The sequence below is a fragment of the Rhinolophus hipposideros genome (assembly GCF_964194185.1).
Source record: "Rhinolophus hipposideros genome assembly, chromosome: 15".
Classification (NCBI taxonomy): domain Eukaryota; kingdom Metazoa; phylum Chordata; class Mammalia; order Chiroptera; family Rhinolophidae; genus Rhinolophus; species Rhinolophus hipposideros.
Genome location: NC_138061.1, coordinates 40,282,899 through 40,301,945, shown reverse-complemented (window position 1 = coordinate 40,301,945; position 19,047 = coordinate 40,282,899). Strand labels below are relative to the sequence as shown.

At 39.6% G+C, this 19,047-nt stretch overlaps 1 protein-coding gene across 3 annotated transcripts in view; it reads left to right on the top strand.

The window, feature by feature from the left end:
* The window catches only part of CCDC6 (coiled-coil domain containing 6), a 107,435-nt gene that overhangs the window by 31,179 nt on the left and 57,209 nt on the right, over nt 1–19,047 (top strand). The window lies entirely within an intron of this gene.

Here is a 19,047-nt window from a genome sequence, read left to right as displayed (position 1 = left end):
TACCTCAACATCATTGAAATGGGGGACATTTATTCTTACAAAGCCTTTAAGATGGGTGGTTTCAACTGTTTTTGTCTTGCTAATTTTAAAGACTAAATATATGTCCTATGTTCTCTCTCTCTTCTCTCCTCCTATTAAAATGCAAAAACAGTTTATTACAAAAATTTTCTCAAATTTATATAAATACCAGTTGCTCAAAACAGTGGATGAAACCTAGAGTTACCTGGAAATAGGCAGAATAAAATGACACATTAAAATACAGTCCCTTGTCCATGCGGCCAGATGTTTTCTAGAATTAAGGTGTTTTTAGTGATGAGGATGGCGGTGTATTAGTTTGCTAGGGCTGCCATTATCACACACTGCAAACTGGGTAGCCTAAAACAGAAATTTTTTCTGTGTCTCTGCATTTTCCCTTCTTATAAGGACACCAGTCCTATTGGATGGAGCCCCACCCTGATGACCTCTCTTAATTTGCTTACATATGCGAAGACCCTAATTCCAAATAAGGTTACAGTCACAGGCACTTGGGGTTAGGACTTCGGCATATCTTTTTGGAAGACACAATTCAACACATGATGGAGTGGGGTTTGGAAAGCAATGCTGAGCACATGCCAACTGTAACGTAACACGTTCAGTGGTTGGAGCAGTGGTCCATCATCAGACACATCTGCAAAACATGTGAACAGTCACACTAAGCGTTGTAATAAAGCTGCAGACAGCCTCGTGTCGTTTCAAATCAGGCTTTGCCACCAAAGGTGGGCTTCCTGCCAAATGGTTGTGGCTTTAGGTTTTCAGAGTCTTTTGGGTTTGGGAGTTGTGTTTACAGCCTTGAGGACCTGTGCTAGGTTTTTACCTTAAGTCCTAATTGGATCAGTGAGCTCCCTTGGAAGTTCTGTTAGGGGAGTTACTACTCATGCACTAGCTCGTGTTGTCTGCTTTTGTTCCTTATCTGGAAAGCTGTGCTTTGGATGCACAGACTCAGCCCTGGGTATCAAGGAGGTGATAGAGATGGACGACTATATCCTGGTGCTCAAGCAGAACAGACACTTTATGCTGGAAGGTAAACCCGTGCGAGAAGTTAAACGATCTCTTCCTCCTCCCTTACAGAAAAATGGAGACTCTCCAGACATCAGAAACCCCCAAATCTCAAAGCCAGTCTCCCGGTTTAACCAAAGCATTGTGGTTGGCTTCCATAGAAAGTCCGCGTAGAGGCCAAATCCCTACCCCTTTGAAGGAGCAAGCGGATGATGAATGGGAAGTAAACTGGCTGCCACTTTCTCCCCTGTAACTGCTCAGGAAACAGACAACGGCTTTGTAGCTGTAAGTGTAGGAAGCAGATTGTTTAAATCCCCATGTCTTAACTGCATACCGAAACCCAAGGGTAGGGAATCTGCTGGAAGAGCTTCCAGCCACTCAAGTGTCTGACGTTGTTCAAGCACGTTCATTGTTAACAGTTCTTACAGCAGAAAGGATTGGAAACATCTGGAATGTCAGGAAGCTGGTTTGGGCACATCAGTGAGATACAATGTATGTGACATCAAAGATGGTTGGAGGAACATTTAATCCCAGAGACTACTTAACAATTTAGTAAGTGGGGTGAAGGGAAGCAGTGTGCTTCTAATGTGAACCAGTGTTACCACATATATAAGCACAGAGTCTTGAAGAGGTGGGTCACAATGTTAGTAGTGCTTTTCATAATAGACTTTTCAAAAATACATTAGTTGGTGCAAAAGTAATTGCGGTTTGAAAAGTTAAAAACAATTGCAAAAACCGCAGTTACCTTTGCACCAACCTAATAACGTGGGGATTTTATACTGTTCTGTAATAAATCTATTGTTTTTTTGTTTTTAATTTCCTTCTGTCATCCTCTCTGAGTCCCTTGATGCAGAGGCCTTTTATTCTTGGGGGAGAATTGTATTCCCTTATATTTAATCATAGAACTGTTCTCTTTGGCTGCCAAGTATCGACTGAGTTTGGGGGATACTTCATAGGAGCTGCTCTTCAAAGCAGGGTAAGATCCCCATTGCTTCCCAGGGCAGGCTGATGCTGTGCGAGGAGCACTGAATGGGGAGTAGGGAGGATGCGGTTCTGGTTCCCGCTTCAGTTGACCTTTCATCTTCCTTGGCCTCAGTGTCCCCTGGTGACAACAGGTTTTCCCTAGGATTCCACTGGAGGATGTGAGTGTGGTTTTTCTCAGCTGCTGTGTCATAAAGGATTTTAGATTGTCTCATATTTTAGTGAGAGAGAAATGGCAGGCTTAGGGAAGAAAGAAGCTTGCCGAGGTTAATACGAAGTTAACATAAAACCAGGACCAGAACTGAGGGCTCCCGGTATCTGCAGCAGTGTCCTTTCTGGTTTGCTCTTCAGAACCTCTGGGCCCCATCCCAGAGCTGGCTCGGTGTGTTGGGCGACGGGGCTGGGGCATCAGTAGTTTTCTCTTTTTATTTTGTAAGTGACTATTAGGTGATGCTAATGCAATTTTGATATTGGACTTCGGGAATCCTTGCCTACCAGGCAGCCCCTCTCAGATGCAAGATGAATGTTCATTTTTACAGTACTTGCGTGGTTAATACGTACAGAGCAGTGTTTTCAGCCCTGTGGCTGTTGTGTGACAAATTAGTCACTTAACTCCAGAGATACTGTGAACATTTCTTGGGTGCCATTCTATTCACTTAAAAAATATTTGTAATAATGTACATACATACTTATATTCATTTGTATCACATAATAAACTTATAATTTATATCTATCGTTAAATGAATGCATTTTGTATATCCTTGTTAAATAAATCTTGACTCGTAGCAAGTGTGGTAGATTATGGGAAGGAATGAATCATTATATCTGAATATGACGGGAAGCCACTGGAGGACGTGAAGCAGGGCGAAAAGTGGTCAGTTTTCTGCCTCTGGAAGCCCTTTGGATGTAGAATGGAGCATAGATCACAGGAGAGCAAGAGTGGGAGAATCAGGGCTAGTTAGGTGGCCATTAGAAGCCTGATGAGAGATGATGGTGGCTGGAGCAAAAGCAGTGAGAAGGCTAGAAGAAACATTCTGAATCTATTTCACTTAGAAATGGGGCTTTCTGAAAATTGAGTTGGGCACAAGGCAGTGAAGGAAAGGATAACCAAACTTCCCTCAAGAGATGTGTGTTATGTTTGAGGTGCCTTTATGAGCTCCAGTTGGAGCTGGTTAGTAGGTAGTTGGTTCAGGGTCTGGAGATCTGGGGAGATTTTTCTAAGTGGGCTCATGCGCTTCTTAGGTTGCACTTCAATTCAGGTCTTTGGGTTACAGCTTGTATGGCTACACCGAGACCTTTAGGTCAGAAGATTGCCCTTTTCTGTGGTTCCCCATGGCTTTTGAATGGTAGATAATAGGGCATTCGTTTTAGATATAGGGTGTGTCGGGTCCCCAAGACGGCCCCCAGGTTTGATTTGCTAGGACAACTCAACAGGACTCAGTATCTAGTCATACGACTAATATTTATTATAGAGAAAGAGTAGACGCGTCATCAGCACAAGGAAAAGATGCCTGGAGAGGAGTCTGGAGGAAACTAGGCACCAGCTTCTAAGTTCTCTGCCAGTGCCGTCACACAGGATGGACTGAATTCCCCCAGCAACAAGCTGTGACAACACATGTGAAATGTCTACTGGGGAAGCGCATTAGAGTCTCCGCACCCAGGGTTTTCAGTGGGCACTGGTCATGTAGGCACCCTCTGTTTAGCATGTACCCAAATTCCAGACTCCCAAAGGAAAGCAGGTATTCATCACAAACCGTATTGCTTGTAAAGTTGTGACACAGTGAGCCACTTTTACCGGGGTGGTGGGAACCTGTCCCAAATCTACGTTCCCAGTCACCAGCCAAGGGCTAACCTTGTGAGAAGCCTTACGGAGGATAGCAGCTAAGGCCTGCTACGCTGAGAGCCAGACTTTCCCTATCCTGCATTTTCTTTATAGACTCGAATCCACATCCTCACTGGTGTGCTGATGGCAGGCCTGCCCCCATGGTCTCCTTACCCTTGCCAGATACATCTTGATTCACTATCTGAAAGAGGAGGGAGAAAAGCCTGTGGCGTAAAGCCAAAGGACCAGAGCTTGCTGTCAACACCCAGAACAATACATATGGTGTGTGTGCCATCAGGAAGTATGGAACGTCCTACTTGGAGCAGCAAAAAGAACGGCTCGTTTGCAGTTCTTAAAGATTACCTGTCACCCTAAGTCACTTTCTGGGAAAGGAAATTCCCAGGCATCTCCTCCCCCAGAGGAGCTGCTTTGTGATGCCACAGGCATTGTGCACCAGCACAGGGAAGGTTGGCTTTAACAACCACTGAGTGGGTTTTGGCGTTCAGAGCATGATGCGACCTACATTCCTTGGACCCTTGGAGACACTGTTACTGGAATAGTGAGCTAGGCCATAGAAGGTCTGGGAGCTTTGGAGCCAGGCCAGGGTTTAGGTTTGATTTGTAGCCCAGATACTTAGTAGCTCGGAGACGTGGGCAAGTTGCTTGACTTCTCTCAGCCCCTGTCTCCTTACCTATGATGTGGGGCTGACATGTGTGCAGCCAGTTTTGTAGGTTCCATGAGATAATGTGTGGAAGAGCCTGCTAGAGTGCTAGAAATATAATCGGTACTTAACCATTGACTGCCGTGATCATTTTTTATAGGAATGGAGTGCATAGAGTAAAATATTGATAAATATGTACTATACACACACACACACAGACACATACATGTATATGTTTATATATATGTGCACATGGAAGCACACATATGTATATAATACAAAGTTTGTATGTATGTGTGCTTTTTGCTCATTATTCAGCAGGTATTGGAGTGCTATGTGCTGGGCCATTTCTTTTGTTAACTGTAGTGGATAAAACACTTAGCTTTTTCTTCTGTGTAGCTTAATCTCACTTTAAATCCCTTGATTCTTCGGGCTATTTTCTGCAGCCAAGATCATTCCAAGGCCAATTGCTAAATGTATGGATTAATGGCGTTACTTTCCTTTAATTGCTGGGAGGATTATGTACCCCTCCAGGGACAGGGTCTGTGGTGTCCACTGCTGTATCCAAACAGCGCTTGCCATGCAGGAGGTGCTCTGTTGTATGTGTTGAATTAAATTCAAAAAAATCTAGTGACTGTCGTTGCTGCTTGTACTTGTCAGCTGTTCTGGCTGGGAACTTATTATTGGAGGGAAGCAGGTGGATGCCTCCTGGGAGTGGTGTTCAGGCTCACCCCTCCCACGGCAGAAATCGTGGGCACATGTTTAGAAATACAAGACTCCTGGTACAGGGAAGCTTCAGGTTAGGCATATGGTGAATGGTGTATGGCCAGTATTCAATCTGGAATAATATTATTTGCAGTCAACTTACCTCCAGGGTGAAATTGACTGCCAGTGAGTTTATTCTTTGCTCGAATTTTTGTTTTGTCATCTCTCATTTCCTTCACAACTTCTCTGGCTTTTGGCATGTACTTTGTAGGGGGAAGAGCAGGAAGAGAGGTGGATTCAAGTCTTTTTGCCTGTGGTTGGCCTGCCTTCCTGTTCCTCAGAGGTCACCTCACCACAGCGCCCGCTATTGGTTCTGTGCAGTAGGATGTGCTTGTCTGTTTCTTTTTATCTGCACCGGGGGCAACCAAGTAGTAACCCTCATTTTCTAAGTATGCAGAGCTGTAGGCATTTCAATCCCTATTCTCCAGGCCTCAGTCACTGCCCCACCGTCACGTTTGGACCCTTTGGGGTGGTTGGGTGTGGGTAAAAGGTATAGAGGGTGTGGCATTGGCGGTTTAATTGTGAAAAAATGATAGAGACCTCCGTTTTAAGAATACATCTTCTAAGAGCAGTGGGTAACATACTCCTGACTCCTTGAACCAAGATATGCCCCGAAGGTAGTAATTTCATCAACATGAAGATCATGGATCTAAGTTAATCAGTGTTGTGACTCACAAACACAGAACAGTGATGTGGTCATTTCTCCCTTTGTGATAAAATCCATAGCGCTCTAACCATCTGGTTTATGACACTTGTTCTCACAAATCTGTGTGGCTTGAGACTGTTAGGCACAAGCATTTTTGTGGGGTTTTTTTTTTGTCTGATCTCTTTTTATGTGTTGTTTGTAGATCTGAGGTTACCCATCATGATACTGTAGGATCAGTTCTTGTGTTTACAATTGAGAAAATGGGTTGTTACTCTAATATGAGCCTCTGCATTCTCTAGTGCTATCAGCAAGAGAGGAAGTGAGTTGTAATGTACCGGGTAAAGGTAAAAATAAAAAAGCTTCTGACCATAGTCAAGTTGGTCATTGACAGTGCAGGCCATCCTCCTACTTACTACCTGACCTAAAGTACAAACCGTATTCTAGCGTTGCTCCTCTCCCATGCTGATCGGTAATGGAAAAGCCTTGAGAAATTTTAGGAAATCTGTGTCTTCAAAAAAAGGGGAAGAATCTTTGAAAAGGGGAAGTATCCTGGATGAGTGGTCCATGGGAGAACATTAAGAAACGGAGGCTGACTCTATTTCCTACTCTCTTGATCTTGGATGGTCTAGCTCAGCTGAACCTCCAGTTGAATGCAGCCTCATGAGTGAGCTCTGTGAAACCTTTAGCCAAGGAACCACACATCAGCCCATACCATGTTTCCCCAAAAGTAAGACCTGGCTGGATAATGCGTATTTTGGAGCAAAAATTAATAAAAGATCCGGTCTTATTTTACTATAATATGAGACCGGGTCTTATATAAGACCGATGTTACATAAGGCCGGGTCTTATATACCGGGTCTTATATAATATATATTATATATACATTATAGTATATATTATATATTATATGTATTATAATACATATTATAATTGTAATATATATTACATATATTATACTATATATTATAATATATAGTATATTATATATTATATAAGACCCGGCTCTTATATTCATTTTTGCTCCAAAAGACTCATTAGAGCTGATGGTCCGGCTGGGTCTTATTTTCGGGGAAACAGGGTAGAATGATGACAAATAATATATTGTTGTTTGTAAGCCTTATGTTTTGAGATGGTTTGAACTGATAGAATGAACTTCTGGATGAAAATACTCAGGCACAGTTCTCAAAAAAAATTACCAGGTTTAGGAAAAATGTCTCACATTTTAGTATAATTTAGATCAACCTGATTCCTTTCTTCTCTACCATCTGCCTTTATCCTATTTGTATTGTATAGAATTTCTTTTCTTTTAGAGCCAGATTCAGGCTACTTCTTCTCAGTTAAATCATGACCTGAACGAGGTTTTGAAAACTTTGTGACTGTAACCACATTTTGTGTTGTTGCAAAAGAAAATGTTATCCTAACAACCAACATATAAATTAGAACATTTGTAACTTTAGAGCACTGATAGGTTGGGGCCTACCTATAACCAAAGTAGACCTGACTTTTGAAGAATGGGTTATTTTTCTAAACTTACCAAAGTGATAAATGTTAGACGTGCCTAATAACTATTTTTCAAGTCAGTGAATTGTCATAGTGATTAAATTAGAGATTTTTCATATTTTACTTAATTTTGTTACAAATTTGTTTCTAAGTCTGTTTCTCTTGTTTCTGTCTTTCTAAGGCCATTTAACATTTTTGTATTCCATTGATATTTCTGATATAAACAAAAAACATGCTGGTTAGAGAATCCTTCTTTAAAAACAGGTTTGTCGAGATGTAATTTATATACCATAAAGTTCCCCTATCTAAAGTGTACAATTCAGTGGTTTTTAGTATATTTTTAGACTTGTACAATCATTACTGTAGTCTTAGAATATTTTCACCACCAAGAAAAGAAACTGTGCCCGTTGGCAGTCACTCCTCATTCTTCCCCTCCACCCTGCTGCCATACCCTCCCTCTCCCCCTTAAGCCTAACGCAACCACAAATCTTTCGGTCTCTATACATTTGCCTCTTCTGGACATTTCATATAAATGGTATAGTATATAATACATTGTCTTCTGTGTTGGGCTTTTATCACTTAGCATAATATTTTTGAGGTTTTTCCATGATGTAGCACTTACCAGTATTAAGAGGGAAAATGATTTAGCCACCTATGGATATGTAACCATTGTTTAACATTTTTATTGTATAATATCTTATTCAAACAAAAATAGTAAACGGACCATAAAATACATGTAAGTTATAAAACATGACAAACTGAACTCCTGGGTTCCCACCCCTCAACTTCAGAACAAGAATGGTACTGGATTCCATGACATCTACCCAGCAATTTCATTCCTGTCCTGGTCCTGTTATCTCACACATGTATCCCTAGACAATATGTCATTTATTCTGCTTGTTTTTTCAGTTTAATAAGAATGTGTATTTTTCTGCAGCTTTTTACCCCACTCAATATTATGTTTCTTAGATTCTTTTATGTTGTGTTTAGCTGTACTTCTTTTGATTTCACTGCTTTTTAGTTTTCTGTGTCAATGTATTGTTTCCCTTCTGCATAGATGTTTGAGGTGTTTCCAGTATTTTTTATTTACTAAGAACAAGAATGCAGTGAATGTTTTTGAATTGCTTCCTTGTACACATAGAAGGGTTTCTTTAGGGCATATACCTAGCAGTAGAATTGGTACGTAGTAGAGTATAAGAATATTTCATATTTCAGAATACTTGTGCCAGTTCATATTTCTGTCTGCGTTATAGGAAAATTCTCACTGATCCACATTCTCATCAACCCTTGATATTATTAAACTTCTTAATTTTTCCCAATCAGAGTGTAGAAAATGATGATTTTAATTTGCACCTTCTTGATTACTTACGAGACTGATTACACAATTTTTTTAAATTGCCATCTAAATCTTTGTTTTTCTAAAATTCCTACTTACGTCATTTTTCTATTGGAGGTTATATTCCTTTATAGTAATTTATATATTCTGTATACTATTCATTCGTTTGTTACACGTATTATAAGTTTCCTTCTGTTTGAGGGCTGTTTCTCACTTTTTTTTTTTTTTTTTAGCAGTTTGATTCTGATTAAGGGTATATATCTGTTTCTTGTTGTTCTGATTGGGGTTCTTGGATTTATGGTTTGCTGTCTTGTTAATTTTGGAAAATTCTTTGCTCTTATCTTTCTAAGTAATTCTGTCTTGCCCTCTTTCTCTTTTAGGACTCCAGTTGCACTATTAGACCATTTGAAATTGTTCCATTGGTGATCTGTCTGTCCCTTCCTCCCACTCTTTTTGTTGTTCAGATTTTCAGTTAGGATAATTTCTGTTACTTATCTTTCCATTTAATGGGTCTTCCCTAAGGCACACCAAATCCCCTGATTATCTCATTGAAGGGATTTCTCATCTCTAATATTTTTTTTTGTTTTTTTTATTTCTAGCATTTCCCTTTAACTCATCTAGTTTCCAGCTCTACTGAAATTCCCCATATATCCATTCATGCCGTTCATCTTTACCATGGAATCCTTTAACATTTTAATCATAGTTATTTTAAAGTAATGGTATGATAATTCCTACATCTGTATCATCTCTGAGTCTAGTTTGTCAGTTGCTATCTCTTGAATAATAGATTTTCCTGTTCATGCGTTTTTATGACTTTTGTAATTTTTTATTGTAGACCTTGTATGTAGAAGACTAAGATAAATAGTATTTATGCCGCAAAATGAGTATGTCTCTTCTTCTATTAGGCCGTTAATGTAGGATTGAGTCAATCTAATCAGTAATTGGGCTGGGTTTGAGTTTTGTTGTTGGTATTATTTATGTCATTGTACCATCAGCTTTGAATTCCTCCAGTGGTGGGCTGCTATTGCCTTCTACTTAGAGTGGGGTCTGTAGTACTCCACTTTCCTCAATGTTCTTGCTCTATCTTGTCAGCTTTTAGCAGTGACTGAATGCCTGGGCTACAGTCTAATCTTCACGTCCTTGCCCTTCTTCAGCCTTAGACCACTGTTGGTTGTTTCTCATTGCTAGGTTCATTGTAGGCGAAGGCTCTCAGTTCCTCTGGTCTAGTCTTAGGTAGGTTTGTGTGCCTGGGCCGGGGAGATACGGGCTTTTCAGCATTCCTCCTCTGTGGCCAATCTCTGACTTGAATCTGTTGTGGTTTTCCTGCTCTTTGCCTGGAGGTAGTGTATTTTTGCCACAGCCCTGGAAAGGAGGGCTTCCTCCCCTGCTCCACAGGCAGACTGGTGTTGCTTCCACCCCTCCTCCTGAAGTAGGGGCTCTGCCTGGGCCCTGGGTACTGGAGGGTTTGCTGTCTCCCCCAGAATGGCTTCAGCTCCTACCTCTGTTGTTTTTTTTTAAACTGAGATCTAATTCATATACCATAATATTCACCCTTTTAAAATGTACAATTCAGTAGTTTTTAGTAAAGATAAGCAACCGTCACCACTGTTTAATTGCAGAACATTTTCTTCTCCCCAAAAAGACACTTGTACCCTTTAATGGTCACTTCTCCTTTCCTTCTATCTTCAGCCATTGTCAACAGCTTAATCTACTTTCCATCCCTTTGGGTTTGCTTATTCTGGACATTTCAAATAAATGGAATCATACAGTATGTGGCCTTTTGTTCCTTTTACTCAGCAGGAAGTTTTCAAGGATAAACCATGTTGTAGTATCAATACTTCATTCTTTTTTATGGCCGTAACACATGTTGCCTATCTGTTCACTGATTGATGGACACTTGGGTTGTTTCCCTTTTTTGGCTATTATAACTAATGCTTCTTTGAACACTTGTTTACAAGTTTTTGTTTGTTTTTTGTTTTTGGGGTTGTTTTTTTTAAGATTTTATTGGGGAAGCGGAACAGGACTTTATTGGGGAACAGTGTGTACTTCCAGGACTCTTCTTTTGTTTTCCAAGTCAAGTTGTTGCCCTTTCAGTCTTAGTGGTGGAGGGCGCAGCTCAGCTCCAGGTCCAGTTGCTGTTGCTAGTTGCTGGAGGAACTGCCCACCATCCCTTGAGGGACTCCAGGAATTGAACTGGCAACCTGTGGTTGAGAGCCCACTGGCCCATGTGGGAATCAAATCGGCAGCCTTCGGAGTTAGGAGCACGGAGCTCCAACCACCTGAGTCACCGAGCTGACCCCTGTATACAAGTTTTTGCATGAAAATAAGTTTTCAGTGTTTTGGGTTATATACCAAGGAATGCGGTTGAGTCATATGATATCTCTATGTTTAACTTTGAGAAACTGCCAGACTGTTTTGTAAAGTGGTTGCAGCATTTTACATTCTCACAAGCAGTGTATGAGGTAATAGCTATAGTTATTGATAATAAGTTTTTATCTGGTAGGGCAAGTTTCTTCTGATACTCTTTTTTCAGAAGTCTTGTCTCTTTTTGGCTTTAATGTGAGTTTTAGAATCAGCTTGTCGAGTTTCTTGAAAAACCCTATTGGTATTTTGGTTAAACTGCATTGAATTCATGGACTGTTTGGGGAAGCATTGACATTTTTGCAGTAGAAAGTTTTGTATATCTGGTTAATGTTTTTTGTTAAGTATGTTTCAGTTAAAACTTTTTTCTTCATATAGATCTTTGACGTGTTTTGATTAATTTATTCTGAGGTACCTTAAAAGTGTTGTGGCTGGTATATACAAAATGCTAAGGTCTTTCTTTTTTCTAATTATTTGAATTTTTGATGTAGCTTTACAGTTTTCAGATAATGCTGCTAATGGTGATTGTTTCTTTCTTGCCAATCTTTGTACTTTTCATTTTTTCTTTCTTTGGTGGCTCAAACTTCCTAAAAATGTTTGGTGTTAAAAGTCTGGTTAAGATAGATATTATTAATATAACTACTCCCTTTTGGCAGGAGTTAAGTGTTGCTTGCCTTCCCCCCCTCCCAATCTTATAATCTGGCTAGGTTAGTCTACTTGTGTTTATTGTCATTATGGAATATATTTTTCTTGTTTCTACCATCTTTTTTCTTTTTGTATCTTTTTAAGTTAAATTTTTCTTCTGTTGGTTTAGAATTTCTCCATTTCTATTCTTTTACTAGTTGTCCTTGAAATTTTACCGTGAACACTTAAAAGTAATATGTTAGATCTTTTTTTAAAGAAAATATAAGGACTTTAAAATACTTTAATTCCCATCATTCCCTTTGACTTATACTATTATTGTTCAGTGTTTTAGTTTTAACCTCACAAATTAGATGTTAGCTTTGTTAGATTTTCCTACATTTTTACTGTTTCATTTACTCTCACCATTCCTTTGTGCATTGTAGACATTTTCTTCTGGGATAACTCCATCCTGCAGAAGTCCTCTTAATGTGGGTCTATTGTCGAGAAACTCTTTCGATTTTGGTTTATATTGGAAATACGCATTTTGCTTTCTTGAAAGACTTTTTTTTGGTATCCTAGTATAATTTGCCAGTTGTTTTCTCTTAGCATCTTGAGAATATTCTGCTGTCTCCTTTCCCTGTTGATGTTGAGAAGTTATTCAATCAATTAGTTTTCTCATGGATCATCTGTGTTTTCTCTTAGGATGTTTTCAAGATTTTGTCTTAATGTGCAGTTTGATTAAAATGTGTCTAGGCATGGATTCCTCCCTTCTTTGTGCTCCCTGTATTTATAGATTCATGCATTTCATTAGTTCTGGGATACTCTCCGATTGTATGTTTGTATAGATGAAGATTGGATATTTTCAGCCATCATCTCTTCAAATATTGTTCCCTCATTTTCTCTTTGCTATCCTCCTTAGTCTTTAGTACGAAGTGTGTTAAATCTTTTCATTTTCTTCCCTTTATCAATTGATATCTTTCACATTTTCCGTCTTGTTTCTTTGTGCTGCATTTTGGATTAATTCTTAGGTTTTTCTTTCAGTCCTTACTTTTTTATTCAGCTGTGTGGAATTTGCTGTTGAAATACAAGATGAATTTAGGTATTTATTTCAAGAAGTTCTGTTTTCTTTTTCTGAAAATGAGCTGCAAGAATGAGTCTCTTGCAGCTCATTCACCATCTTTTATTTCTTTGTACTGTTTTAGATAAAAGTGTTTTATATTTTATAAGACTTGGAATATCTGAAGCCTTGGCAGATTGTGAGGGTAGGGTTGTTAGTGTATGTGAGTGGAATCCTGAATAGATGGTTTCTTACTCATAGTGGTTTTGTGTCCTTGATGTGTGTTTTTCGTTGGGGTGCTTAACATGAAATCTCTCTCTCTCTCTCTCTCTCTCCTCACACACACATTCAGCTTTGGTATTTCACTTAATCATTTGTTGGTGGACATCTTTTCATGACAGTATATGTGAACCATATTCTTTTCGGTGTTCCACTATATTTTTTCCCATGAATGTACCATAATTCTGTCCATTCCCCCTTTTAATTAAATAAAGGGAGACTACAGAAGCCTTTGTTTTCTTATTAATCCTCCTGTACATGCTCCCTCCCCAAGCCTTTCTGTAGGATTATCTTTTGAGTGCTTACTCATGAAAGGCATCATAAGCTCTTTATGTGAATTATTTGAATTTATCTTCATAACCAATCTAGAAGGAGGTGGGTGCCATTATTTTTCACTTTACAGAGGAGAACGCAATGGCCCAGAAAGGTCCCATGACTCCCTTGAGGTCACATAGCTGGAGGTGAGCACAGCCACTTGGTAAACCAGGCAGTCTGACCCAGAATCTGATGGTGTATACGAACCTCCCCCAATCCAGTGTTACTGTGGCCAATGGACTGGTACTCTGTTACTTCTGTAGCAATTTCTCATTGCGCTGCATCCAAGTATATGGTCAGTAGACTCATCTTCTCGAACTGGGTGTGGACCAGTTTGGGTCGTGTTGGATTCGCGTGGTGGGAGGTGTGTATGTAGAGCTGTGTTCTGGTCCTGTGTAGTAGGACATTCATGGAGGAGTATGTGTGGGTCTGCTGTAGATCGGTGGGAAGGACTGCTCTTTAGAAAGGCACAGCAGCTTGATAAAAGATTCTCTGAGTTCTTTTTTGTCCTGAGAGTCACCCTTTGTTGCTGTTTTCTCTCTTGCCCCACAGTGCTGTGACAATGGCCTAGGCATGGTATCTGGACCAGAATAGCACAGTTGTGAGGGCTAATCATGATTCTGCTCTGATCCCTGTGTACGTAGTCAATTGCTGACAGTACTGGAATGGAATAAATAATACAAGCGCTTTCATTTATTGACATTAATTGCTTTTACTGTAAGATAGCATGCACTATGTGGAGGAATCACAAAATAACCTAGTGCTTCCACCTACTAAACAGAGAATTGTAATTCTCAGGCATGTAATTGAAATCCTCTCTTGGTTCTTGTCCTAGAATAAACGAATGCATCACGTGCCACCCACCCCTGACACTTAAATGTTAGACGTTGCAGGACAGTGGTTTATGGTAGTAAACTCATGGGGATGAGTTTTGAGCTAATCCATTGAGAGGTGCCAGCCATCAGTCATGAGTTCTACTGAACTCTGAGCATCACCTAGAACAATCGATAGTGCAGTGGTGCTCCTAAATGATATGGAGAAAGAACAGGGTTTTTATTCAGTTGCCTGGCTTGTGTTGGGCGGTTCCCGCTGTTGTAACTATTTGGCATCAGATGCTATTTTAAAATTGAGATATTAAGATAATTAAAATGTGGATTGTGACTAGTCAACAGAGTAGTAAATTTAAATAATTAGAATAATGCATTTAAATATATTTCTAAATTTAAGTAATTAAAACAATACATAGAGCCTACCTGGATTCTTACGCATCAGAGCTTCAAGGTATCTTAGTTTTATGATTTTTTTGGTTATTAAAACAAGTCAGCCATCAACTTAAAAGGAATTTTTAAAAACACGTACAAATGTGTTATCTCGGTAGTCACTTTAACTTTCTTGATTATATCCTTCATCTATGACTGCTGTCAAATCGATATTGCCTGTGTTTCTTGCTGTGGAAAACGGTCCTTTTTCCTTAGGCTTGACAGATCATGCATCATCTTACGTAATTTTGGTTTTGGAACTTGGATTTTCTCCTCATCAGTGAGCGCGATTGTTGAGAGTTTTTGAATTCTTCTTTCTGTAGGAACCTTTGATCTCCAAATGCCACTAATATAGAACAGAAACACTACACAATCACATTGGAATCTACTGTCGAAGTTGTGCCTTGGCCATAAGAGCAGTGGGTCAGAATGAACTGTGTTTTCCTTATCTGCAGAAAATTGCGCTCATTTAGATTATGGTTGCCTCAATAAGTGGTGACTCAGAAGAAAATAATTTTCTCTAACCATTTTTTTGGTGTTTATTTTTTCCAGAGGAATTGGTATATTTCTCCTGCCCCCACCCCCAATTTCTCTTTTGTTACCCCCCCCCTTTTTAAAAATATATTGGACTTTTGATAGTATGGGGAAAGAATGATGGAGAGAAATTTTATATTCTAGTCTTCACATGAGCAGACATGGAGCGATCACTGCTGGGTGAGGGGCAAAGTAGCAGACGTTAATAAGTGAATAAGGTTATACCAAATTCACTCCATTTCTAAACATAAAACCTAGAACCATATTGAACATGAAAATATAATCACAATTTTTTTTTATTTCCCCCAGATTTTTCCAATGTTCAATCTGCAAACATACCAAACACTAAGGGTTTTCAGAGTTAATAGGTGTAACCCTTGATTCATGTATTTAGCCTCTGAGGTGCAACTTTAATTTTGAATTTGGATGTGCTTAGGTGTGCTGAGATTTTTTTTTTTTTTTTTTTTTTTTTAGCATTTCAGATAAAAAAGGAACTATATTGATAAAACTGCTGAGATTTCATAAAGTAGCCTATTTTGAGGTGGCTGGTGCAAATGGCTCCTGGGGCTTGCTTCTTTGCTCCTAGGCCACTTTCTGCCTGGCTCTTGGCTTCCTAGGGGGAATAAATTGCAAAGGTAATTTATTTTAAGGCTTAAATAAAAAGGTCTGTTTTGAAGTTAGGGGAAGAAAAAGCCATGACTAAAGAGTAAGAGTGAGATAATGATGCACATAGAATGGGGAGAAAGCTGCAGGGAGAAATCAAACTGGGTGCTGACTGCTTTTCTGTGATGCTTTTCTGATAATTAAGTTCATCCATGGTCTTCAGTGCGCCTTATCTGATCTTTCAAAACAATGTTCTCTGAGGCTATAACTGGATACAGCATCTTGTCTTTTGTCCTCATTTGTGTGTTAATTCCTAAAATGATCTGTGGCCAGTTGGAAAAAGGGTGAACTAGGGCTTTCTGTTTTGGGGATATGGAATTTTGTTCTCCAGATGGATGGGTTTTCTGGGGGTGTTCAGGGGATGTTGTGGGAGGCAGAATAAGAGCCCCCAGTGAGAACTAAGAGGTAGCAAAAACTTAGCTAATGGAGGCCTTTAATAAAATGTTAGGCCTGTTAACCTGTTGTTAAGTGAGATAGGCTTTAACCAGCTTCTGAAGAACAGTTCCTCATGCTATTCATGGTACCTGAGAGCTGTGTTTTCTATTAATGGGCTTTGCCTAGAATTCGGTTGCTATTCTAAAGTGGTGAATAATATTGTTTGCTACGGCCTCAGCATCTCACGACACGTGACATATCCCTTACTTTGGAAGGTACTTACAGAGCATATCTAGCCTAGCTCTCCTCAGCATCTCCCTGTCCCCATCTTTTTAAAATGTGCTACTTTCTCTGGTGTTAAGAACAAAAGTTCTTAAATATCTAATAGGCTTTATTGAATGATTCATGAATTGGGCAGCACCCATCTAGTAAATAGAAAGCTGTTCCCAGGAGTTGTGTGAAATGGAAGGTTTTTATAGGCAGAAAGAGGGTGGGACAAGGAAGTTAAAAGAGTAGATTATTTCCGGCAGGGTTACCTTACTGGAGGCAGGGGGTTATATCAGGCAGATTACTTCACTAGCCCTGACCAAGATTTATAGGGTTAAAATTACTTTCTTGGGAGAGGCTGAGACTGCAGTTAGGTTAGGAATTAAGTCTTGGTGGGGCTCATGACAAATGGCTCCATTTTGAGTCTGTTGTTTTCTTTTTAACACTGGGAAGAACTGCAAAGGAAACCAAGTTTTCTGTGAAATATTGACCCTGCTAATTATCAGAGTTCTTTTTCTTAATTGAGATATAATTTGTATACCATAAAATTCACACTTTTCAAGTATACAGCTCAGTGGTTTTTAGTTATAGTCACAAGGTGGTATAAATTTAGCATCTAATTCCAGAAATTTTCATCATCCCAAGAAGAAACTCTATTCATTAGCATTCATTCCTCATTACCCACCCCTAACAGCCACTAATCTACTTTTTATCTAATGTTCTTTTTTATATTATACTGAAATCTCTTGTCTTTGTAACTTAATGGTTAGATGAAATGGCGGATGGGATGGGTAGAAGTTACATGAACAAACTCCTTGGGCTTAGCCTCTTATTGTCAATTTCTCACTTCTAGGCCCCAGTGCAAAGGGAAGGTGACGTGGTGAGCCTGTGAGTCTGGTTCTCTTATTGCTTGTGATTAAATTTACCAGTCTAAAATAGTGCATGTCTGGTAACTTGTAGGAAGATGAGTCTGACTTGATAATGAAATTAATTCATGGCACACACCCTTTTGGATTCTAAGTGCAGAGTTGCCATCAAAAGCATCATAGTTCCTCGCTACCTTTTTTCGTTTTGTAACTTTTAGAGTAATGAGAATTTAAATCATACAGGACTTTGTCCGTCAAAACCAGAAAAGCAGGTAGCTTGAACATATTGCGGGCTTGGTTACATGTGTCAAATATGCTTTCAGTAAGTCCTTTGGATTTCTGCCCATTACTCCAGTATGAGACCTTGAAGTAAGTGAATTTTGAAGTCGAGTGGGGATTAATTTAAAGGGGGAGGCGCAGCACCAATCCTCAGCAGTTTGCCTTGACCATAGCGGAAAGCGTTAGACCTTGAGAAGTGCTAACAAAATACACAGTGTGTCAGGGAACCACTGGGGAACTAGGGAACTACTCACTGGATGCTCTTTGCTGGTCATAAAAATTTATTAGCTGTGATGTGTTCTTAATTGCTCAGCTCTCCTGGCCTGTTCCAAATGGTTAAAGAACTGGAGTGCTGGACCTACTCCCACAAGTTTCCACTTTTTCTGTAGTTGTGTTTTTCTGTCTTAAGTACTACATGTGGCTCTCTTTTGTAGAATTGTTTGGCAAGCAGTTCCAGGGACTGGCGTACGTCCTCTAGGCCACTGAGATGGAGAGAAGGGAGGATGAACACCCCAGCCCCCAGCCCACAAGTCATGTGTATTAGGGTGTAGGTGCTGGGGAAGCTAGTGTACAGAAATCTAAACTACCTGAGTTGGGAGTGGTTGGCAGGTATTTGACAATAAAAGGTGGTAATTGCTTAATGCAGGTGCCCTTTTGTCTCCTGCCCTCTGGCTCTCTCGTATTATTATAAGTGACAGGTGCTTGGGGCTTGGAATTGATGTAGCTCTCCTTCCCTTGACTTGGCAGATGAAATAGGAATGCATTATTCGTGATTAATGCATCAAAATGTTGTGGTTTAAAAAGTGCTTTGAATAGAGTTGAGTCCATTTGAAACAAGTACTTTCTTTCTGAAAAGATTAATTTCCTTCAAGGATGGTTGGTTTTTCTGTTTATTCTGTTAATATATAGTTAGGGGGAGGGACCTACAGAAGAATATTTTCATCTGCATTGAATTATGCCTGATCCCCTTTTGATCTGTTTTTAAAATTCAGTAATGCCTGTCCTTGCCCTCACCTCCAAAAAAATTCCCAGTAGGGAAATAAATAAAATAAAAAACTAAACTCCTTTCACCCACCCTTACTCTTCACCCCCTGGATTCCTACTACTGTGCCATAACTACTTTTTAGCCATTTGGTTTATTTCCTTCCAGCAATACTCAATGAACATGTAAATGAATTCATGTAGTGCTTTTATAATGACAGACCCAAACCTTTTCTAGTGCAGAAGTGGGTCTTTTGCACTAGACCTGACATGATATTACTTTCTTAAGTGAGTTGAATTTCTCTGCTCCAGTGAAAAAAGGTTGCCTAGGCATTTTAATTACAGTAAGTCCTCACTTAACATTGTGGATACGGTGTTTCCCCGAAAATAAAACCTAGCTGGACCATCAGCTTTAATGCGTCTTTTGGAGCAAAAATTAAT